General features: G+C 41.4%; 1 protein-coding gene across 5 annotated transcripts in view; it reads right to left on the bottom strand.

Annotated features, from left to right (window-relative positions):
- THRB (thyroid hormone receptor, beta) overlaps positions 1-25,222 on the bottom strand; it is a 287,111-nt gene that overhangs the window by 133,024 nt on the left and 128,865 nt on the right. For 3 of the 5 annotated variants that reach the window (XM_006754655.2, XM_015570920.1, XM_006754656.2), the window contains exon 2: positions 19,199-19,270. The gene's annotated coding sequence lies outside the window, so the exon portion shown is untranslated. Of the gene's footprint in view, positions 1-19,198; positions 19,271-21,435; positions 21,504-25,222 lie in introns of those variants that run through there. The other 2 variants (XM_006754654.2, XM_015570926.1) reach the window with 1 other exon arrangement.

Here is a 25,222-nt window from a genome sequence, read left to right as displayed (position 1 = left end):
GATCTTTGTGAACTAAGGAAAAATATTCTGTTCAGAGTAACAAACTTTTTATGTGATTTAAGAATTGTTGTCTACCTGCAAGAATAAACTGACAAGCAAAATAGATCCAGAGGCATGGAAGCATGCAACAGACTGAGGATTCTCAGAGGGGAGGGGCAGAGGAGATCAACCAAAGAAGTTACATGCAGATATGCATAATCCACGGACACAGACAATAGTGGGGTCAAGGCCTGGGGAGGGTACAGGAGTGGGGAGGACGGGAGTCAGTGGGAGTGACCAAGGGGACATCTGTAATACTTTCAACAATAAAGATGGATTAAACAACAAAAAAAAGAATCTCCATAGTAGGAAACTACTTATCAATAATCTTTGCCTTTTGGAAAAGCAATGATGTACTTTCACTTCCTTCACTGAGAGGGAAAGGAAAAGAAAAGAAGGAAGACCTTCTTGTATTCATCATTTTTTAAAAATAGGTACCTACTTCTTGGGAGACTTGAGTGACCATTCCTTGCTCTTGAGCAGAGCCTCTCCACCTTTAGTGTGCATCCGGATCTCAGGCCGGCTTCTTAAACAGACTGCTGGCTCCTACACGGACAGTTTCTTTCTCAGTCGGTGTGGGTTGTGGCCACACAATTTACATTTCTAATTAGTTTTCCATTGGTGCTGAGGCTCCCTGACTGAGCACCACATTTTGAGACCCACTGCTCTGAAATAATGGTTCTCAATTGGGAGCAACTTTGTCCCGGAAGTGGACATTTGGCAATGTCCAGAGACATATTTGTCACAACTAGGTGTGCGTGTGGGGGTATCTGCTGGCATCTAGTGGGTAGAGTCTAGGGATGCTGCTAAATACCCTACAAGGCACAGGATAGGTGCCCACAACAAGGAATAGTCCAGCCCCAAATGTCAGTCGTGCCAAGGTTGAGAAACCTTGCTTTAAAGGAACTCTTTCTCATGCAGCCACTTTGTTTAATAAGAGTTTAAATTACAGGTAAAACAAGAGCTACTCATTGCAGAAGCCTTCAACTAAAGTGGGATGATGTCACATAAATTATATTAATTGGGTGGTGTCTCAAGCACATATCTACTGTCATCTATTTCGGTGTTGGTCTGTTTCTCCCACATTCACATGTCCATTAAGCTTATAAAACACTACACAGTCCAGACATTTACTCATCCAAAATGTAAATGAGGACCTGTGTACGGCTGAAGAGGGATGTGAAGGCAGTTGAGATGAATAAACATTTTTACTCCCCAATGAGCTGCAATAACAACCTTGACCCAAACAGATAAGATTATAGGCACACCTTGACTGTGGAAAATGTAAATACCATCTACCACAAAACAATGGAGCTGGAAAGGACTTTGCTAGTATCTAGTAGACTCAATATTTCTGTTTAATATTATTTATTAATGACAGAAGAACTTGGTTGGCACCTTGGTTGGCAAAAGAGAGGAGTTAATGATTGCCTTGGGTACCTTCTGGTATCTCCTCTCATTTTTCATAGACTCTTGCAACCATCTATTTTCAGAATTTACAGAGCCCATACCACAAATAAAACCTGCCCTCAGATTTAAAAAAACAAACTTCACTATCAGGTATGACTTCTGTCCATCTTTTCCCAGCCCTCCTGTTACAGGTGAGACCCTATCTCAGCAAATGGTACCCTGAAAGAGGTTTCCCATGGTGAAAACGAATCAGTGTTTTTGATTTTTTTCCCTCTCATTTGCCTCTGTATTATTCAGTCCATCTCCAAATCTTGTGGATTGTTCTTTCTAAATCTCTCTTCTGGACGTCCCTCAGTCATTTCTACCTTTATGTTGGTTTATACCAACATCCTTTCTCTGCTGCATTAGGAACAGGCTTTCCACTGGCCTGCCAATTGTTGGGCATGCCCCCTCTTCATATGCTATCCAGAGTGAGGTCTCTAAAGCACATATCAGAGCATGTCATCCCACTGCTTAAAACCATTTATTTGCTACTAATCGGTCCAGAGACCTTACGATGACTTATAAGACTATTTACACAGGCCACTGCTTACTTCTGATATTGTGTTCCTCTTTTCTCTCCTCCCCCAACCTTCCTACTATGCCACAATCATCCTGATTTTTTTTTTTGGTTTTCATGAAAGTGTCATGCTCTCCCTTAATAACATACCTTTGCATGTGCTGTTTGCCCTGCCAAGAACACTTGAATACTTGCACCCGTTTTCTGCCACACATCCCACTGTTCCTTCAGGTCTCAGCTAAAATGGTACTTCCCCTGGAAAGTTTTCCTTGACCTCCCAAGTCAGAGTTAGGTGCCCGCACTTGTGTTCTCATGGCATCTTGTAAAGCTCATTGTGATTATCTTCTGTTATAACTGTCTTCATCCCCCAGTCGTCCAAAGACACTACGAAGGTGGGGTTTCCATGTCTTTTGTTCTCATGTCATCATAGTTCCTGTACTTAGCATAGTACTTGGCACACACTAAATATTGGCTGTAGTTCTTTGTGGGAATTTAATAAAATATATTATCCCAGGAGAGAAGTTAATGAAGCTGGTTGGGGAGATAAATTTTGAGATACAAAAGGAGCCTTCCCTGGGGTGGAGGGTCCTTGAATTCAAACCACGCTGCTGACATTTTCTATGTACACACCCACATTTGTGTGGCAGAATCATTGCAAGGCCCAGCTCTCCTGCTAATTCAGAGAGTTGATCTCCTGATATAGCCTTCAGTAATGTTCACGTTCTTTCCTCTCTATTGTACATCTAAGTGGATGAAAGCACCATAGGACGGCAGTGTGGCTGGACCATGGTGAGCTAAGGGGAAAAGAATGGGGGTGAGATCAGTGAGGCCAATTTCTACAGGGCCAAGCAGCCCATGCTGAGGAGCAAAGACTTTATTTTTAGCGCAACAGGGAATTTTTAAAGAGTTTAAATCACGGTAGTCACTGACTCCATCACTCCAGCTGCTTTGTGGAAAACAAATTCGAGAATGGGCCAAAAGTGAAGAGAGAGAGACCCGTTAATAGACCATTGAAGCATTTCAGAGGGATGATGGTGGCCTGATCCGGGATGACGGCAGTGGAGATGGTGGGAATATTCAGACTCTAGATATTCTGGAGAAGTTATAGGAGTTGCTGAGAGTTCGGATTTGGGGTGAGGGAAAGTGTAAGCAAGTATGATTTCTAGGTTTTTGGATTGAACACCTAGATTAATGAGGCTGCCATTTAATGAGATGAGAAGACACAAACGCCTACTAATTTTCAAGGCCCAGCTCAATTCTCACCTCCTCCATGGAAGCTGTCAGCAACGTCAGCACAACCTGCTCACTTTCCTCTCAACAACGTGGGAAATCACTGTCCCAACAAGTATGTGCTGAACTCCCCAACCCAGCCACGCCCCTTGAAGGGAACATAAGCAATTTCTGGGACAGAGCTTTGGCTGTAGTAGGTGCTCCATTATGCTCCTTGGTGGATTAAATACGAGTCACACTGGGGCAAATGCTCTGGAATTGCTCCCTGGAGCTGTCAGCTGCTAAGAGTGTCCTGTCACCCACAGAACTAAACGTTCAGATCCTCCAGCTCATACTCCAATTGGACATTTTAGAAAGCCCATTACCAAATGCCTTTGAAAACTATGTTCCTTGCTAGAATCATAAAGACAGGCATTTAACATCTATTATAGACTCTATGATTATTTAGTATTATCCCTTTTCACTTGATATATAGTTACTGTTCCTTCCTATTATTAACTATTGCCTTAAAATGCAGCCTCATTTCCTCTTCTATTAAATACAAATTCAGGATAAGTTTCTCCTCATTGAAAACACTGACTATTTCCAAGTACATTTCATTCTCTGCAATATTCATTCACACTTGGGTTAGAATGCTTTAAAATCTTTCCAGATACCATACTATTAGCTTTCAATTCACCTTAAAAGTTTTTTAAAAATATAAATCTGGTGTATATTTAGAGTTAGACATTGATTGTAAGGACTTCCCACGCAAAGCTAGAATGCTCTCTATAATATTCTGAACAGTGAAAAAGGAACATAATTATGAAAAACTTATGCAGAAGCAGGAATTAGACTTTGCCTTTTTTTTCCCTTTAAACTTGCGATCTTTGAGAATCACTTAGATCAGGGGTCCTCAAACTTTTTAAACAGAGGCCCAGTTCACTGTCCCTCAAACCATTGGAGGGCCGGACTATAGTTTAAAAAAAAAAAACACCTATGAACAAATTCCTATGCACACTGCACATATCTTATTTTGAAGTAAAAAAACAAAATGGGAACAAATACAATATTTGTATTTGCATGTGGCCCGCGGGCCGTAGTTTGAGGACCCCTGACTTAGATGATGATTGGTCATCATCTACCCTAGTACTGAGATAGGCATCTCAGACACCCTTTGTCACTGAATTGTCTCAACCACCTTGCGGTAGATTTTACCTCCATCTCACAGCAGAGAGAACACATACTCAGTCTAAGGATACACACGAGAAGCAACAACACCTGCACCAGATCCAGGGCTCCAGTGATGGGGGAGTGAACCCCTTAGGAAAAATCCAGTTCCCACGTAGCACTTACCAAACTATTCTTAAGGAGAATTCTTCCTTAAGTCAATCTAAGTCCTGAAATTTCCATTCACTGTCAGCCCTACCATCCAAAACAGGAGTTCTTTACATAGACTTCATAAGGCTCCACAAAATCTCTGATATTTTGTGCTAGTTTTGCATTTATATAAATGAATTCTTCTGGGGGAATTACTCTATAGTTTGATTTTTTTTTTTTTTTTGGTCAGGTTGTCAAAACCCTCCCGCTCCCACCCCAAGCACAAAACCCTTTTTTTCTAAGAACATACAGAACAACTAGCCTCCTCACTCCATACTTGAGTCCTTGTACTTGAAAACAGCTGCAATCCCTTCTGCATTCTTCTCTTCTCCACACTGACTACTCCCAGTTCCTCCCACCTTTCCTGTGCAACACGATTATCTCCAACTCCTCAGTGTCTATGAACACATTCTGGTTGTTTCCTCAAGTGTGGCGTTGGAGGGAACTCAATGTCCCTCAAGGTACAGCACCAGCAACTGATTACAACTTTCTATTCATACATACTTAAGACTAGAAAAATAATTCTTCTTTTACCAATCTCCTTAAAATTGTTAAACTTTAAAAAACACATAATTATAGTCTATATCCCTTTTTATCCTTCCCCCAGACCCCCCACACCTCAGCCATGACCAAGAAAACCTGAGACCAAGGATAGATTTTATATATATATATATGATCTCCTTGTCTTTGAACTCTAATTCAAAATATATGAGAAACACTGGAAAAAAGAAGTTTGTGTAATCTCACCCTTAGCAAGGATCCATGGGAATTTTAAGAAAAGTTGGCAATATGGACAGGTCTTGACCCCACGCAGAGAGCACCAGGGGAGGTTTGACACTTACCCTGCTGTCCTACTGGCTTTCCGGATCTGCTGACATCTCCACGCCCTCAGCATGAGCTTCTCCACTACGTCCCAGCCAGGTAGAATAAAACCTTCCTAAGCAAATAAACTGCTCGGCTGCTTGGAACCCAAAGCCACGTCCTGCACTTAGGCGGCTGAGCTATCCCAATTACACGTGCTGGAAATGCACCTTAGAGACCCGTGCTGACTGACGCTGGGGTGACGTCATGACTGTATGGATTTTGCCACATAACGCACTCCCCGGCCAAGCAGCTCCCAACTCCAGGCTGCTCTCTGCAGCTGGGATTCCACACCATGCCTCCCGCCCCGCGACCAGAAGCCAGTGTCGCAGCAGGAAGATGAGCAAAGCTCGTGGTAACCGAAACCCCTCGTGAAACGAGACTCCTCTCACACCAGGAGGCTGCCTGGACCACTAACACCTGACATGCTACCTTATCCGCATCCACAGGCCCTGGGCGATGAGAACGTTTACTCCTCTCCAAGTCCAGTTCCCACCCACCAGCCCGATCATCCTAACTGCAGAGGGGAAATAAAATAACTCACTGCACTAATTATGCTGCTCATGACCAGGATGTGGACAGGGATAATTTGCCTTGACATAAGGCTTACGGTTCCCATATATTTGAAGTTTCCTTGGCTTTGAAGCCATCAAGGTTCAGACTTGCCAAGCTGCATTTCAAGTGGCTTTTTTTTTTTTTTTTAAAAAAAAGAAAAGCATTATTCTGAAAATGCTCCCTATAGCAACACTTGTTTGCTGCCGGGGTGCCTCGCGATGACTTTAATTTGCTTTACTGCACTCTTCAGATAGCATGTTTGTGCCGGCGTGTCCGGTCTGGAAGCTGTCTGCATGCCAAGGCAATGCCCCCTAAGTGAAGTCTTACATAAGCCTGACAAATTATCTTCACATGGAAATCATCTCGATGGGCTATTACGGAGCCATGAAAATAACTGCTGGTGAACCACCAAAACAAAAGCTGGCTGCGCAAATACTTCAGAAAGCCCCAGTCACATGGCATTTCTTTTGCCAGTGGCATTGTGCCAGGAGATTTGTGATAGGTACTGGCAGATTTTCCTTTCTTTTCCACTTCCATCCTTTCCTCCCTCCCTCCCTCAATGTTGCCTTCTCTTTCTTTCAGCAGACATGGTTCTCTCTTCATCTCCTCCTTCTTCCCATTTCTTCCTCCCTCCCTCCTTCTTGTTCACAGCTGCCTGTCCCCTCCCTTCTCGACGTCCTTGTCCCGCATGCTATTGTTCAGATTCTCTATTTTTTATCCTTGGTGTTGAAAATATTACAGTTATCCCCCCCCCCATTTTCCCCATTGACCCCCTCTATCCCACACCCACCCCAGACTCTATATTTTATTGTCAACCCACCTGATACTTCTCGATTCAAAACACCCTGCACTGATCATTTATAATCCTCTCTTAGATTATAGCAATCAAGATGGTTTATCACTTCTCTCCTCTACTTAACAATCCTCAATTTCTTCCCACTGGGTCCAAGATAAAACCTTACTCCTCAGCTTGTACACGAGATGCTCCAGTCCAGCCCGGACTCCCACCATCCTACCTCCCGCCTTCACAGTCTCCGTCCACAGCATACCTCACTACCTCCCGAACAGGCTCTGCCTGCTACAGCTCTGACAGCCCGCCTCCTGTCCGCTCCTTGTCCCAAAGGCTGAGCCAAGCCCTTCTCTCACCTCCTCAGGCAAAGGTAGTTACTTTCCTCCTTGGGTTAACATTGCATTACAAACATAGTTTTCCGTCTCCTCAAATAGGTTAAGAGGTCCTGGGGCAAAGGTGTTGCTGACTCACCCACCAGGCAGTTGCTCAATATATGTTTGCAGAATGAACTTTGTTTCTCGCAGTTTCTGCGGGATATTTCACAAGTGTGAAGCAGCAGCAGCACAGTATAGTACTTACAAGGATAAATGTGCGTCCTGGCCAGTGTGGCTCAATGATTAGAGCATTAGCCTGCTCACTGAAAAATTGTGGGTTCGATTCCTTGTCAAGGGCATGATTCTGGGTTACAGATTTGCTCACTGGCCCTAGTCAGGTGCATGTGGTGGCAACCAATCTATGTGTCTGTCTCATATTGATATTTCTTTCTCTCTCTGTCTCTCTCCCTTTGCCCCTCTCTCTTCCACTTTCTCTAAAAAGGAATGGAAAAAATAAAATTCAAATCCCAACTGTGACTTGAGCAAGTTACTTAACCTCTTGGTGCCTCAGTTTCCTCATCTATAAAATGGAAGTAATATCATTCAACTCTAGGGTGGTCATAAGGACTAAATGAGTTGCTATATGTAATGTAGTTAGAGTACTCCCTGGGAAATGGACAGCCCTACATGTTACGTGTCTGCTAAACAAAATGGAGGTAATTCTGTTACCCCATGGCTATGCTTGAGGAAGAAGGTTTGGGGCATTATCAGGACTGACAGTGGTAGGAGACTAAGTAGATCCTTTATTGGAAACGTCAATGTCTGTCTCATTCTTCCAATCAAAAGGATAGCCACAAACAACAAGAATAAAACGTCATTCTACAAGAAAACTAAAATTGTTTTAGGCCGCACTCAGGGTTATGGCATGAGCTAGCTGGTTCTGGAAGGTATATAAGAAAAAACAAACGGTTAAGAAAATAAAATTCCTAAGATTATTGTAAATGAGAAAGCACACACTTGTGGCAAACAGTTTGTGTCCAGGTAGGAAGTTAGAGAGAAGTCTAACACCATGCAGTTTAATACGAACAGATGAGCAGAATTCAAAACTCAGAGATGATTCCTTTTGCTTGCAGGGAAACTGAGAAAGAGTTCTCTGGGCTGAAATTTTGCAAAGTCTGTTGACACCTAAGTGCGCCTGCACAGTCTGGCCCTGCACACATCTGGCTTTACCTCTTGCCATGCTCTCCTGCATAAGCCTTACGCTCCAGTGGTCGGTCCTGGCAATCCTGAAACCCCCACACGGAGGCTCACTTCCTCGCCTTTGCATGGCAGCCACCCTACCTGGGCGCCCTCCCTCTGCTTCCTACAAATCTCACTTGGGTTATCGCTCTTCCTGAGAAGTCTTTCATTGCTCTGGGCCTTTCCAAACCCCTATGCCCTGGCCCTCAAAGCCCCCTGAGCACACACATTTCTGAAAGCACTTATACTGCATTCGACCTAATATGCTTCACTTTGGAAGTGAACATACAGGTGGAATGCAGAATAAGTGAGCCTTTCAAGAGAGAAACTGTGCCTAAGTCCCCAGTGTTTCCTCAAGGCCCAGAACAGTGCCTCGAACAAAGCAGATGCTCAGTAAATTCTCACTGGGTACTTATTGACAGGCAGGCGGGCTGCCCTGTGTTGTAGGGGCAAACGCATTGCCAAGTGCCTGTGGCAGCAATGCTGGGTCTCCCCTGTGCTCTGTTGATCAGTGCCATGCTCTGGGGATAGCTCACGTCTGACACAGCTGGAATGATTGCATGATTAGAAAATTATGTCTCTGAGGAAGGAGAAATAGTTAGGATTCCTGAGAAGGATTAACAATATTGCACACACGATAGCCTGGGCCAAGAATTTAAAAGCTTCTTCATGAACTTCACCAATGTTTATGACTAACTTATTTTAGGTGGAAATTCATATTAAAGCCACAATGAGGCACCACTGTGCACCCATCAGAAAGATTAAACTTAACGACCGGCATTACTAAGTACTGAAGAGGATATGGATCACTTCAAACTCTCAAGCACTGCTGGGGGCAGTGTAAAGGCATACAACTACTTTGGAAAGCTGTTCAGAAGTTTCTAATAAAGTTAAACATGAACCTATTCTATGACCTAGCATTTATACTCCTAGGTATATATCCATAAGAAATGCTTACCAAAAGACAACCCCAAACTGGAAATAACCCAAGTGCATATCTACAGGAGAATGAATAAGTCGCAATCTATAATAATAAACGCATAATATGCTAATTAGACTGGACTGCCAAACGACCTTTCAGACGTCCTTCCGAACATCCTTCCAGAAGATCCTCTTTGGTTCAAGAAAAGAGATCATCACTGAACAAAACCTAATATACATCGGCTGAATGGCACGGTTGTGGAACAGGTAGAGCAAGGATGGGCCCTTCCCAGGCGCTTATACCTGTAGCATAACTCCCTTTTGGGGATGGGCGAATAAAGAGCTCAGCTGAACTATGTATTCGGGATTTTTGCAACACAGATCTTTTCTCAGTCATAAACCTTTAAGCAAGTCATCTCTTTGCATCACCCTGTTTGAAAGTCATTTCATAAAAATAAGGTTGTGAAAACTATTTTTCATAGTAAAGTGAAAACTCTGAAAAGTATAAGCATAGTGAAGGCAGAAAAGGAGAAATAAAGTCTTTAAAATCCTTTTGCAAAGCTTTGCCAAAAAGTGAGATAAGCCAAAGAGGATAAAAAAATTTCAAATCCTTGAAACCTACAATGTCTGTCACACCTGCCCAACCGAAAGAAAATAGATGTTTTAGCAAAAGTCATTTTCTCCTCATTACCAAACAGGGCTTTAGCCCAAACCCCAGTTTAACCTGACAATACCACATGGGGATCTGGAGAATTCTCAGGCTCTTTCAGTGTTTCTCAACTGGGGTGTTACAGCATTTGGGACAGAACAAATCTTGGGTGGTGCACCGAAGGTCCCAAAGGCTAGTAGCATCCCAGCCCTCCCATCACTGCGATAGCAACAAAATTCACAAACACAGTTCCTGATTGAGAATCACCACTGATGTTTTGATTGGAAACTTAATTGGCACCTGATTGGACTAATCCACCCTGTATCAGTATTCTGATTGGTGTATCTAGTGTTAAAAAAATACTACTATCACTGCTACTAAATCATTAGTCAACATTGGAAAAAAACAGACGTTTCACTCAAAAGTCTAAATTTTCAGTTAAGTGACTCATTTAAGTTACCTGCCAGGCTTTGGCTGGCATTCAAATTTGCAGCCCACACTTGAGGTCTATGCTGCAGGAAGGCCAAGTGGCCAGTTACTGGTTTGCTCCCCACACTGTACACTGGGGCTCACCAAATGGACTGAAACAGGAAGAACCTAGCAAAGATAATGAGAGGAAAAGCTCATCCCTTTACGGCCTGGAGCAGAGCCTGCCTGAGCCAGCACCCCAAGTACCCTCTCACCCCACCTTCCTGGTCCATTTCTCCAGAGAAGGGAGAGGTCCAGATCTATCTTCTGGCAAATAGAGCCAGGGGCAAAATCATCAGAAGAAAAGAAACAACTCTATAGTCCATCAATCATGACAAAGTGAATGACTCTAACCGCTTATATGCCCCTCATCCTCATCCTGTTATACAGGCTGAATAGCTCAATGGGTTATGTTACAATGATGAGCTAATAGCATCTCCCCAAAGACTCCATTCATTCCTACACCCTATCAGAGCAAACCTTAGAGGTTTGTGGACTAACATGATTTTTTTTGGGGAGGAAGGTCTATAGTTTTCATCAGGTTCTTCTAAACCACTAGCCACATGTAGCTATTAAGGATTTGACATGTGGCTAGTTTGAAGTAAGATGTGCTATACTGGTATGTGTACAATACACCTAGCATTTCGAAAACCTAGCATGAAAAACAGAATGTAGACTATCTCAATGATTTTTATATTGGTACTTGTTGAAATGACATTTTGGGTACTGAGTTATAGAAAATGTGATAGCAAAATAAATGTCATCTGTAGTATTTCCTTTTTACTGTGGTCACTGGAAAATTTTAAATTATATATGTGAGTTGAGTTTTGACTCACATTATATTTTTAGTGGACAGTACTGGATTATTGCCTAAGGGCAGGAAAATAAAATCGTTTCAAAAGTTCATGACAAATTACGACTATGAATATATTTTAAAGCATATTGATAAAGTAAGAAACTACAGGTGAACTTGGAGAAAAAGTGAACTTTTGTAAAAAATCGATTTTCAGAGAAACAATGATAAAAAAATTTCCCTTTGTCCTCTGAATCACTTAGCCCAGAAAATAAACCAGTGTTAGAAACTTAAACACCTTGATTTTTCAATTCAAAAGCACAGTTTCCATAGGTTAAGCAGAGGGTTTAAAAAGTTCCTGGGAAAAGTAGGTAAATGGGTTAAGCATCTTTGTTGTTCTTAATCTAATCGACATGCACCAAATAACACAGAGTTTATTGGATTTGCCTTGGGGCCAGTCTTATGACCCCTCATAGGTGTAATTAGGTATTAACGTCTTTCTCAGAGCAACACTTGAAGCTGCTCTCTTTGCTTGAAGCTCCACAAAGGCAGTGTTCTGTCTTTTGGTCCTCAGATGTTGGGTACATCAGAATCTCTCCTCAGCTTTTCCTTTTGAACCGAAAGGTAATTGCTTCAGGGCATAGTTTCCCAGATGCAAAAGAATATTAATGTAATTTTTTCCATTGTTATTATCAAGGTTTTGATTCAGCTAGAACATTCTACTGAAAGATATTTCTTTTCACAGACGCTTATATCCTCTGTGGTTGAACACTATGTGGATACAGGCTCCTGTTCATTTAATCACATAGTCCTGCATCTAATCTGTTACAGAAAAGATCAAAACCTTTACCTTCATCTCCTTTTTCCTAACATCCTGCCACCTTTTGCAATGCAAGCACCTCTGGGTGCCATTTAATGGGTCAGTCCTAGGTTGGTACAGGTGGAACTCATGTGGGAATTTAGCTATAAGTGCATTTTTCATGAATGAGCACTGCATTCATGCCTACCTGTCTCCCATTCACTCCACCTCCTACTCCACCCAGAACTTTTACTAGTACACCCAGCATTTCAAAAACTTAGCATGAAAAAACAGGATGCAGAAGTAATCCTATTGGTGTCCAAGATTTCCATTAAAAGATGCCATTCATTTTGATGAGCAGTAAGTGGCCCATGATAAAGTTGTCATCATGTTTTCCTTAACAAGTTGACTTGTTCCAACAAACTCAGGCCCCAGGCAACCATAGTTCATATATATCTACTAGAGGCCTGTTGCAAGAAAAGATTCGTGCAATAGGCCTTCCCTTCCCCTGGCTGCTGGCACCGGTTTTCCTTCGGCACCCGGCACCCAGGCCTTCGCTCCGGCTGGAGCTGCCTTCAGCACCTTCACTGCTCCACTTTGCGTCTACCTATGCAAATTAACCGCCATCTTTGTTGGTAGTTAATTTGCATATCTTGCTGATTAGCCAATGGGAGGCGTAGCGAAGGTATGGTCAATTACCCTGTTTGTCTATTACTAGGTTATACATATATAGATCTAGAGATGTCCCTGATGGTCTACATTTCTACCAAACTCCCGGATGGTGCCAATGCTACTTGCCATAACCCACACTTTGAGTAAGAAAGGAGACTGTTTCTAGGATGTCTTCTATCTCCAGTCGTATATAATTCTGTGTGACCGGAAACCAATAGCTGACACAAGCAGGGCAGACACTCCTTAGCCCTTTGCTAAAATACTCCAGAAGTCATAGTACCAGTTGTAGAAATGTACCTACAGAGGGGGATTTAGAAAGTAAGTCTGAGACTCTATCACCAAACCATTTTAGAATCTTGAGGTGGATCAAAGTTACTATCTATTACTTCTTTCAAATGTATATTTAGCTACTTAATTCATAACATAGCTTTACAAATGAGCCCCCTTCACAGCCCAGCTGGGTCTCTGATAAAGCTGGGTACAAAACACATCTAAGTTTATTCAGTAACTTGATACATAAAGCAGCTATCTTGAACCTGTAGGCAAATAAAGATTTTGCTAAATAAATATTTGCTATCCACTTTATCTGTTCTGTGAATACAAGTGCTCCCATATAAGGTTTGCTTAAAGTGGAACCTCTCTCTCTCATTCCATATCTGATAAGTATAAAAATAATTTATATTAATAGCAAAGACAACAATTCACAGATCCTTCCATCATATCAATTGTTTTTCAATTCCAAGTATGTTTGCCATCATAGAGTTGATGCTGATGTTAAATTCCTTGGTGCAGGTAATTTCTTAAAAAAGTAGACTAAATAGAAATCAAAAGGAAGCTTATATATTATCTTTTTAATAAGCCTTTAAAATTGATTTTAGAGAGAGAGGAAGGGAGGATAGATAAAAACATTGATGAGAGACATCGATTGGCTGCCTCCTGCACGCCCCCTACTGGAGATCGAGCTAACAACTCGGGCATGTGCCCTGAGAGGGAATCGAACTGGGGACGTCTTGGTTCATAGGTCAATGCTCAATTGCTGAGCAACACCAACCAGGCTATATGATCTTTTTATGTATAATTTCTTTTGTCTCTCGTGACTACAGGCAGATGAATTTTCACCATATTAACTGAGTGCTAGGCACATATTATGTGCCAAATACTTTGCTAAGTGCTGGCATTTAGGGGGTGAGAAGGTGAATAATTTCATCCTTTGGCTCAGCCAGGCTCAAGCGAGTGGGGGTAGATAGGCACTTGGCTAAGCATTTGCGACATAACATGCCTATAATAAAGATGTCTGTAAAACAGATTGCAGAATAGGGGCATTACTTGGATGGTGATGTTGGCCTCTGCGTTCTAAAGAAATGCACACTTGAAAGTCTGTATCCTTGTTAAATTTTCATCATTGATTAATTTCAACTTCAACGATATATTAGTGTTTTAAAAGTTTAAGGTAGAAATAAAAATTTGTTTAGATGCATTAAATCACAATACAGCAAATGTTCAGACATGAAACCACCCACTGCCTACAATAACAATAAAAACACACCCAAACCCCCCGCTAAATATTGGAAATAGGTTTTTAGGGACTGTTAAACCCCCCTCTCCCTTCCTCCTCTTCCATAAAAGTCAAATTTTGTTTATTCTTCTAGTCCCGAATCAAATTCTAACCCCTTCACTGAAAGTTTCAGAGGTAGTGACCGCCACCATCTCTTCATCGTCAGCTCTCATCATTTTACACCGAGACTAATTAATAGCTGCTTACTTGACCCAATCTCACCTCCATCCTATCTGTCACATCATTGCCATAGGATACTTTCTAAAATATAAAACTGGATTAAATTACTACTTTGTTTAAAAATTTTAAATGGCTCCCTATGACTGTCAGATTAAAACGCAAACACCTAAGACAGACTTCCAGATTTCCATCTGTCTTATCCTCGCTGCCTGAATTCTATACTTCATCCATAACCATCTGCCTGCAAATTACGTATCGTGCTTCCTCGTCTTGGCATATGCTACTTCCTCTGCCTGACCCCACTGCCCTTATAGTTCCTAGATCACTCCTCTTCACCTTTCCAGGCCCAAAGTTTTCATGTTTAAGTTAGTATATCGCAAAGATCAGCATGCATCAGTATCATGTGGAGGGCTTGTTAAAGTTTCCTGGGTTCCACCCACAGAGTTCTGGTTTAGTAGGCCTGGGAGGGGGCCAAAGAATCTGCACTTTAACAAGTTCCTAGGTGATGCAGATGCTGCTGGTCCAGGGGCCACACTTTGAGAACCACTTGTCTAAAGAATTCTTCATCAAGAAAACTAGAATTTGGTTGCTCACTTTTTCTCTCATTAAACAAGTGTTTGTTATGTAAATATGTGCCAATTCCAGCACTTGAACCAGAATAAGTATTTTGCACAGAGGTATAAAGATGGTCTCTCTCTGGTGGGAAGGAGGCAGGACTGCCTCCATAATTGTGCATGTTGGACAGTGTGTAAATGGTGCCCACAGGGGTACTGCAGCTCAGCCAGACATGACAGTCCTGGAAATCAGAGAAGCAAACCAGTGTTTACACAGCAGTGTAATATATGCCATGATACAAACATGCATAATGTTCTTTGAGCGATGTGAACTGGGAGCAGGGCATCAGGCAAAGCTTCCTAGAGGATGTGATACCTCTGATGAGTCTGGGAAGGTGCAGTGGTTACGTTGAGAACAGTAGGATAGAGACAGGCAGGGAGAGGAAGTAGCATGTGCAAAGACACAAAAGTATGATATGTAATTTGTAAGTAGATTATTATGGCTAAAGAATTTCAAGGACTCAAATCACTTTGCCTATATTTGGGCATTTGCTTAAGTAAAAAAATAAAGTGCGAAATATTACACACATTCAAAGACCGTATAAAATGATATTACAGACACCCACATACCCATCGTTTAGATTTGCTTTATTTGCTTCGTGTCTCTCTATAAGAAATAAAACTTAGCAAAACACTAATTACCTCTCTCCCTATCTCTTTCCTCTCCCGCCCTTCTCTTGCCAAGCTAGCCACTAGTTTACAGTTGGCATGTGTTTTTCCCATGCATGTTTTTATGCTTTTACTGTGTAAGTGTAAGGGCAATTACTTTTTAATGAGAGACTTTGTCTAGGACGTTGCAGCAGAAATTACAATGCTTGCCTCAGCAAACTTCCTGAGAAGACACCTGGAGCAGTAGGCAGCCGATGACAACCAAACTTGCCCACCTCCAACATTTGCAGGGAAAAAAATGGGACTCAAATTGGCTTTACAAAATGCAATCAGAGAGGGTTAAAGTATTATTTTTCTTTCATCCTATTTTTTTAGCTGTTATGAGCCCAATAGCAACAAGGAAAACAGTTGGGAGAAGGAAAAGGAGAAAACTCAAATTAGGGTATTCAGTCACTTATTAACAGCCATTATTAGCAGTTTAGTGGTTCAGGTTGCTGATTTTAAAAAGTTAATGGGAAAAAATATCAATAGATTGGGCTTCAATTATTGATGTTTCCCTCTCACTCTCATTCTTATAACTAGCAAAATGTGACTACACAGGTTGTATTTCGTAAGAACATTTGACCTAGTAAGTAAACAAAAACATACACACATACATACATACATACACACATACATACATTTCAAGAACTTTGGTGCCAGGAAAATCACTTGCCCAAATCACTGAAATGGAGAAGACATACAATTTCCATCTTGGTATTTTCCATTTGGATACGCTGACTCATAATGATTTGAAGAAACAGTTCCTTTCAAATGCACACAGAGTTGCAAAAAAAGCGAGTTTTGCAAAAAAGCAAATTCTGCAAACATTGTGTACTTTCATTTCTGCTCTTAGGCACATTAAACTGAATTGGTTATATAAAAAAATCTCTTGCTAAATTGAATTTAATTTGATTAGGAAATTTGCGTGTACGTGCAGACAAAGCATGGTAATTGTGAATTTTAAAAATGTCTGATTATTGAAAATGTTCTTTTTTATGGAAGTTTTCCCATAGCTTCATTAGGGAACTGAGTTTTTGTCGGTGTGGATCCACATTGGGAATTATATAGGCCAAAGCCCTTGATTGGGAAATCACTCAAGGAGTAGGCAGTTTGTCCTTTCTGAAGAAAAATAACACAGCCTCAAAAGCTGGAACATTGGAGTAGCTTGAAATCCTTCCTGCTCTGGCTCCAAGGGACCCTCTCTTGCCATTTCCTAGCTCTGTCATTACTTCCTTTAAAAACAAATGTCTTGCTCTTCCCAGCCCCAGTTTCCTCATCAGGCTCTGGAAGGCAGAGTTGGCTGTTAGATCCTAACATCCTGGCCTATGACTTCAACCAACCAAAATAATTACCTTCTATGTTACTGTAAGACTTCTAAAACACACAAATAGAGAAATTTTAAATAGAGTTGGTTCAAAGTATTTCAGGGGGAAGAAAGTGCTTTTCAGAGGGTCAACATGCCTTATTGCAAGGGTATAGGTACACGGCCAGTCATTTGAGACTACCTGACACATGTCAAAAACAAAACGCCCAAATCCACCTGTAGCTTATTGTACAGGTGCTATTTAGGCCTGTCTTCCGACCTCGGTCACCAGAGGTTCCATTCTTCTAGGATAAATGAGAAGGAACCTTGCATTCTATAGGTCACGGAAAAGCATTCAGGTGAGGTAGCAAAGGATAAAAGAATTATGAAGAATCTCTCAGGTATTATCAATAGCACATGTCCAAGTAATGCATGAATCAAGTACATACTTGAGATTTCCATTCCCAGAATGCCCATTATCATCCTTTAGCCATATTACAGGGTACAAGGCCCTGAAAGATAGTCAGTCATTCCATTGGCTGGAATTCTCTGAGTATTTTTTCCCTGGTTTGGGTAATTACTGAACAAAGAAAGGATTGGAAAAGCAGCTAGTCTCATATTTTCTGAAACCTTGTGTAGTGACCTTAGACCCGACATAGCATTAAGAAAATTCATCAGCATTCTCAGTATATAAGGATGTTCATCAGTATTTTCATTCCTTATTAGTAAATGCCTAGTTTTTTTTTGGTTTGGCTTTATTTTCTCTCTGTGTTTTTATACATTTCCATTACTCCCGAAAATTCCCTTGTGCCCCTTCCCAGTTAATCCATTCTTTTGGTAACGAGGTAACCACTGTTTTGATTCCTATCACCATAGGTGAGTTGTGCCTTTCCTAAAACTACATACAAATGAATGAACACAGCAAGAACTCCTCCGTGTCTAGTGCCTCACGTTTATAGCATCTATAAAAACCACCTCTTAGTTTCCGTATCTGTCAATTGAGGGAACCGCCTGCAAGAATGGTGTGCAGGCATTCTGAGGAGTGGTAGGTTTCCGGGGAGGGGTGAGGGACCTGACAAGTCACCTAGACTGGGCATGGGTGAAGAGGAGGCCAAAGAGTGGGGTCTGAGGCACCCTTCTCATCTTCATACAAAACAGCTGTACTTTTCCATGTCTTATAAATGAGGATTCATTGAAAGTTTTCATTTGGGAAAAGAGTTCTTTGTTAAAAAAAAAAAAAGTTAGAGAGAACCACAGGTCTACACCATCCTTGCAGGTCCCTTTGCCCGATTATTCTATAAATTACAAATAGAGTTTTCTGATATGAGAACTGTGACTGGTCCCCTGGAGAGAAGGCTGGGAGACAGAGGCAGCCAGACGGGGGCCCCCAGGGAGGGCCTGGGCACTAAGTACTGTAATATTAGTACTAGTTACCATCAGATAGCGCCACCCCTAACTGAGGCACCGAGACAATGGGCCAGAGGCCCTGGGCCCGGGGAGGCACAAAGACAGCATTCAAAAGACCGGGCTCCCACAGCCAGCGCGCATTTCTATAGACTCCGCCAGACGCGGGCCCAGCCGGAATTCACCTTCCAGCCAGGGAACCACTTTTTTCATGGGTCGCTTTTAAACTGCTAAAGACAATAAACACAGCAAGGGAAGTGCTGACACAACCTTAACTGCAGAGACAAACTGAAACTGTCGTTATAATAATGTAAACAAACCGGGTTCCGAATTCTAACCTTGAGTTGCAGAAGGAGCTGCTGGTTATTGGCAAACACCTGGGAATGGACAGGGAGAATTCAGAGGGCTTGTCAATCAAGACAGGGGATCCTTGCTGCACAGATGCTTCCGTCCTATCTGACTTGCTCCAACCAATGGGTGATGTAAGTCTTAGGACTTTTTCACACACAGAAGAGAGACTGAAGAGGACTGTTGGATCTTCATGGAGCACAATTTTCCCACACAACAAGTGAAAAGATGGGCTCCTTTCTCTCCCTGTCTTATCATTACTTTTATTCCCCCACGTGATTTGTGGCATTCCTTTACTCCAATTATGCTTTTTAAAAAGCCGATTTACTGTTTTATATTTCCCTGAATACCTACAGAATTCAAAACTATGTTAAGGAACAACAGCAGCAGTGCCACCAATTAGAAGATACTTCCCACAATGCTGCAAAGTGACAAGCATAGAGATCATGAGTCGGCCAACACCCGAATCGGGCCTGCTATCTGACCTTCTGATCCATGAAATCACGTGTGGAACTTGGCACCCACGCAGGACGGCCAATCGGGGGGAAACCGCAGATCTGGAAAAAAGGAAACACAAGAAAATAAATACAAGTGCTTTTTTTTTTAAGTTCCCCAACATTTGCTTAATCTCCTCTTCTTTCTATGTTTAAATAGAGTCTGGTTTCAGAGCTGTCTCTGATTTTGAATAAATGCAAATAGACTTAGATAAAATCTCATTCCAAAGGGGAGATGGTTGCCGATGGTTTCAGAGAATCCTTTAACACAGAGATTATAGTAACACATTATAGGCAGGGGACAACGCCTGTGGATCCCAAAGACCTACTTTTCTGTGGACGGGACTCAGGAGTTTTGGACTCTCAGCCTGGGAAAATGACTAAAAGACAAATGTGAATCTGAAACAATTTAGAAATGTGTTAACGAGGGTCCAGTTGGGGCTCAGATAGGTCTTAACAAATAAAAGCTTCAGCTGTGCCCTGTGGTGAAACCACAGGACATGCATCCAAGCATGACGCTATGGTGCTGTCTAGACTGTGCTAAGTGCGATTATGTTGGGGACACTTCGCACAGGTATAAACAGATGGAAGAGGCGGCCAAACAAACAGCTGCATCTGCTTGTGCAGCAGACAATGTCTCCAAGTGTGGGGACAAGCGAGAAGCGGCTTTTCAATGAACTGTGGTTCCCAAATTTTTGTTGTACGCAACTTAGCAATCAGAAAAACAGGGGTCAGTCAGTAGAACAAACGTCTGTGTTCCTGCTACCTAGAATGGACCGCTGATAAAGTTTTTTCACATCTGCTCTTCCTTTTTAATTTAAAAAAATTAAAAATAGAGCCTAGGTATAATCTCCTTGACAATTCCACTCCAAGGCCAGAACATACATCTGTTTGCATCTTTGTAGTCCACATTTAAAATAGACACATACAATATGAGTACCCAGGACAATGCACAGTGTTGTGTTTTTAATTTACCTATACAAAATGAATCTATGCATATGTGTCTATCCCTCTGCATTTCTGAGTCAACGTTAGGGATGTGAGAGCTAACTGTGTGGATCTCCAGCTCGTCCCTTTAGCTGCCACAGTGAATAAATATATGCTCATTGTCCTTTCGCCCAACACCCAATGTTTATGGCCCCATAAAAGCACCTATTATATCATTAAGTGATTGTTGGGTATGTGTGGGTGTGCGTATGTTTGTGTGTAGGTGTGAGTTTTCTCTGCCACTGGACTCTTGAGCTTCTCGGGATGTTGCCTTGTCTTGTTTTAACTATGGCTGTTCTGCGGGATGACTTCATGCAGAATCAACATTCAGTGTGTTAAAAGGCAAAATATATTTGTTAAAAATTGATCTGCTTATTATTAATTTCCTCCTCTTTAAAACAACATGAAGGAAGACTTAGGGGCCGTATTTACATATTTTCTTCAAAATCTCTCTCCACTGCTCTTGTCCTATATCTTCAAACCCCAAGCCATTAATATCACCTGGCTGTTTGTTGGACAATCAGAAACTCTGAGAGTAGGAGTCCAAAGATGAAGACATTTAAGACACATATTCTACAAGCATTCTCAAAGGCTGACTTGTCAATGCCAAAAAGCAGCTTGCGTTTGTAATTGTTGCATTTTTATGGCACATATGAGTAAATATATTCCACTACCCCTAACATTAATATTTAAAAACAAACAGTGCCTTCTGTGTGAAAATAATAATGGACATTGGTTTATTTTTTTTGAGGCTATAATTCTGATTTAGACTTTGAAGAATACATGTGAACCTGACTCAGGATAAACAATATAAAAATTCTCATATAATGATTCATATAATAAGCATTTTTATACATAACATTTACTCAGCACATTTTGTGGGATGGTTTATGCAACATTCTTTCACCCAATTTCACTTAATTTAATCCTCAAAATCATCATGTGAGGTAGATATTATCTTTTTATGTTTTTATTGATTATATATAGAGAGAGAAACATTAATTGGCTGCCTCCTGCACGCCCCCTACTGGGGGTTGAGCCCGCAAGTGGGGCATGTACCCTGACCAGTAATTGAACCAGAGATCTCTCAGTACAGGGGCTGACACGCAACCTACTGAGCCACACTGGCCAGGGCAGAGGTAGGTATTATTAACCACCCTATTTTTCAGAGGAGGAAAGGAGGGGCAGAGAAAGGTTTAACAAAGTCAAACAGTGAGGAAGAGGCTAGCCAGCAATCTCACCCAGGCAGTAGGGTGTCACAGGCTTCGTTCTGAACTACTGAGAACAAGCATAGGTTGTAAAGATAAAACTGCAGAAAAGAAAACAGAAAAACAGTGTCATTGAGGTGGTTTCCAAATTTTGCTATAATACAGACAGACAGCATCTCTTTCATGGTGTGCCTCAAACTAAGGACAAACCAAATTAGAGTACTCCAAGTAGACATATTCAAAGTGATTTCTTAGCGATGAAGGAAATCTGAAGTAGCAAGGTCAAGCCCCAGACCCTTCCAACCTAAACATACCCATTTTTAATTCTTCTCTTTTGAAAACAGGGACAGCTCAAAGGAGGTGGCCCAGTTTGTATACCCAAGATTCAAAGCAAAAATGAGAATGACTTCGTGGGACAACTTTAGCTCAGAATGTGTGTTCTTTACACATTTTTAATTGGGGCACAAATATATTAACAGTGTGGTTATTTTGTACTTTCAAAAGAATCTGTTTGTACCTGATTCATATTTATATTTGGAATACATTTATTTCTGAGCATGAAAAAGTTCATTTTGTTAAGCCATCTGACCTGAGGTGAGGTTGGCACAATTTCCCAGGACTGCTCCCAATTAATGCAAATTGAAGGTTAAAGGATAAATAAAGTCCCTTTAACTTGGTTAACTAATATGTTATTTATAAATGTCTCTTTACTTGGTCTATTTTTTTCATTCACTAACTATGTACAGTATGAAAGAGATTAGTAAATATATAATGTATATTTTATTGCAAAGTTTTCATTTTAAAAGGATTACTATTATGGCAAAAAATAATGCCATATATTATCTATCTATCTACTATCTATTATCTATCTATTTGCACCTGTGTTGTCTCAGGCCTCTTAAAATCTAATGGAGCCTGAGACAGACTGATTGCATTGCATTAATAGCCTGTATTCTTCACTCCTCCCTATACCTGTCCGTTTGTCATGTAACTTTGCAGTTCTTCTCATCAAAGAACTGAGTCTATTTTCCTATCCCTTTGATTCTGGTTTTGGCCATGTGACTTGCTCTGGTCAATGGAATGTTAGCAAGTCTGCTGCATGTAGATGTTTGAAAAAGTTCTTGTTATGTTTAAGTCTTTTCTTTTGCTTCTCTGTGATCACCATGAGAACATGCCTGGCTAGCCAGTAATGGTTAAGAAACATGGAAGGGAATTTACTCCTGTCAGTGGTCTCTCCCAAGGCCATCCTAGATCAGCCTTGACCTGCCAAGCCCCATACATATGGGAGAACCCAGGCACAATGAGCAGAGCCACCTAGCTGATCTCCAGCTAACTACAGATGCATGAGTAGGCCCAGCTTGAAGTGGAAGAACCACCCAGCCAACCCTCAGACTCATGAACTTAAAAATGCCCCTGTTTCAAACTGTTGAGTTTTGAGGTAATTTGTCACTATGCCAGGTAATTCCAGGTAATACTATTGGGCACTAGATGACTGATAAAGGACCTACTTCTGGTTCACTCAAAAAAGAGATGACCACATAGAAGATGATATAAATTAGGTAGTAAAATGCAGCAAGTATCCACCAAATACCAGCTGTATCAGTCAAGAGTCAATCAGGAAAATGTAAACTGGTCTAAGTATTCAAGGAGAAGGACTATAATGAAGGCATTGATTACACAGGCCAAGAAAAAAATGGGAAAATGAGGCATCCAGGAACTCAGTAATTGCAGGAAATCCCTGAGCTATATGGACAAAGAATTGAAATGTTTAATATCAGAGCCCTGGAACCAGGGTCAATCAGCAAAAGCTGAAGGCTCAAAGGTCCTCTCTGATAGGAGCTGAAGGCCTAGAGGAGACACAGTTATCATCAGAGATACTGTCTGAGGCAGACAGTGTGGGGAAGAAGTGCCCTGGCTTCTCCCTTCCTTCAATCTTCCATTCCCTTCCAGGGCTTTCCAATGGCTGAAGCCAGATGGAGGCCTGGACAGCACAACCCTCAGTGAGCAACCTCTCAGGAATACAAGGGAAGGGCAAGAAAAAAAAAAAACACCCGAGGGGCCAACAGGCAAATACACCACCGCAACATAAAGATATTATACAGGTTTGAGAGCAACATCCACAAAAATAATGAAAATCAGAGTAGACACTGGACTTGAAGGTTAGAAAGCAACTGTGGGAGCAAGGTGAAGAAGTTACTGGGGAAACCGCAATATTCTAGTTTGGCTGAGAAGGCTGTGTATTTAGGAGGAAGGAGCAATGAGGCTGCAAAGGTGAGAGCTTGAAAGAGTTTGAATTTTAATTCAAGCAGATTGGACTTCTGTTCTGAAGTCAACAGGAAATGAAATGGTTCTAGGCAGAGAGTGATATGATCCAAACTGCACGTTAGGAATATTACCCTGACAGAAATATGATGGGTAGATTGGAGGGCGACAACTAGACCAGGGGTTTTAGTCAAAGGTAGACCTCAGGGAATTCCCAGTGCTCCTGGACAAACTGGCAGGAGTCTGTATAAGCATTCAGTTTTCTGAGAGATGGTACATAGGTTTCACATGGTTTTTCAGTGGAGTCCATGACCGTTGATCCCATTGTAAGCACCAGAAACAGGGAAGTGATTTAGAAAGCTCCTACAATAATTATTTAATGAGGATGAAACATTTAACAGTGGTAATGGGAATGGCGAGGGCTATATAAACATTTATGAGGCACTAAACAAATAGTCTAGAATGAATGTGAACAGAAATAAATAAGAACCAGAGATTATGAAAAGGTTTAACTCTGGGCTACATCCACTTGCTATTCCTTCCTTTCCCCCTATAAAATGGAGGAGGCAACCCATGCTTCCAAGGTACTGTAAAGATTTAAAAAATTGAAAAGTTCCGAGATAAACACATGGCATATATATCACCACTGTCCCGCTCCTTTGTTCATCACAGACATTACTAATCAGATACAACCTTTACTGATGACGCCTGAGGCCAAACACAATCTCCAAATCCTTCTCAAATAGCCCCCAGCAGCTACTGCTGTTTTCTAGAACGACTGTTTTCATTTATTGTATTAACTGCTCTTTAGTTTCATAAAGATGATGTGTCAATAAATGAATATATTTTCTGGAATGTATCATATGCTATTATGATCTTTAAATACATATTCATGTACATATTTCTCACATGTGAAAATCTTACTAATATGCAATTGGGCCACTACCTAGATCAGTGATGGCAAATCTTTTGAGCTCGGCGTGTCAGCATTTTGAAAAACCCTAACTGAACTTTGGTGCCGTGTCACATATAGAAATTTTTTGATATTTGCAACCATAGTAAAACAAAGACTTATATTTTTGATATTTATTTTATATATTTAAATGCCATTTAACAAAGAAAAATCAACCAAAAAAATAAGTTCGCGTGTCACCTCTGACTTGCATGTCATAGGTTCGCCATCGCTGACCTAGATCTTACCCAAGTTCACACATCCCCTTAATGTTAACCCAAAGCCATCAACACAGATTTGAATGAAACTGACTGGTGTGGGGGGAGGGAATAATGCAAACATGAAAACTGCCGGGAGCCGGTCCATCCTTGCTGTTTCAAGGGACCTGGCATATATGACATACTGTTCTTAATATGTTTGCTCACCTTCTTGGCACTATGTGTTTTAACCAAGGTCACCTCTCTGAGAAAGGTTGTTTCCCCAGGCAGGGATTTCCCCCTGAAGTTAGGGAGGGAATAAAACCCCTTAACTAAGTGCCAGGCTGGTAATTAATCTCTTTAACTACGAACAATCATGCTTAAGCTACATAATCTTTACTCCCTGGAC

This window comes from Myotis davidii, unplaced genomic scaffold (assembly GCF_000327345.1).
Source record: "Myotis davidii unplaced genomic scaffold, ASM32734v1 scaffold192, whole genome shotgun sequence".
Taxonomy (NCBI): Eukaryota; Metazoa; Chordata; class Mammalia; order Chiroptera; family Vespertilionidae; genus Myotis; species Myotis davidii.
The sequence above is the reverse complement of the archived record's forward strand: the minus strand, read 5'-3'. Positions and strand labels throughout refer to the sequence as shown.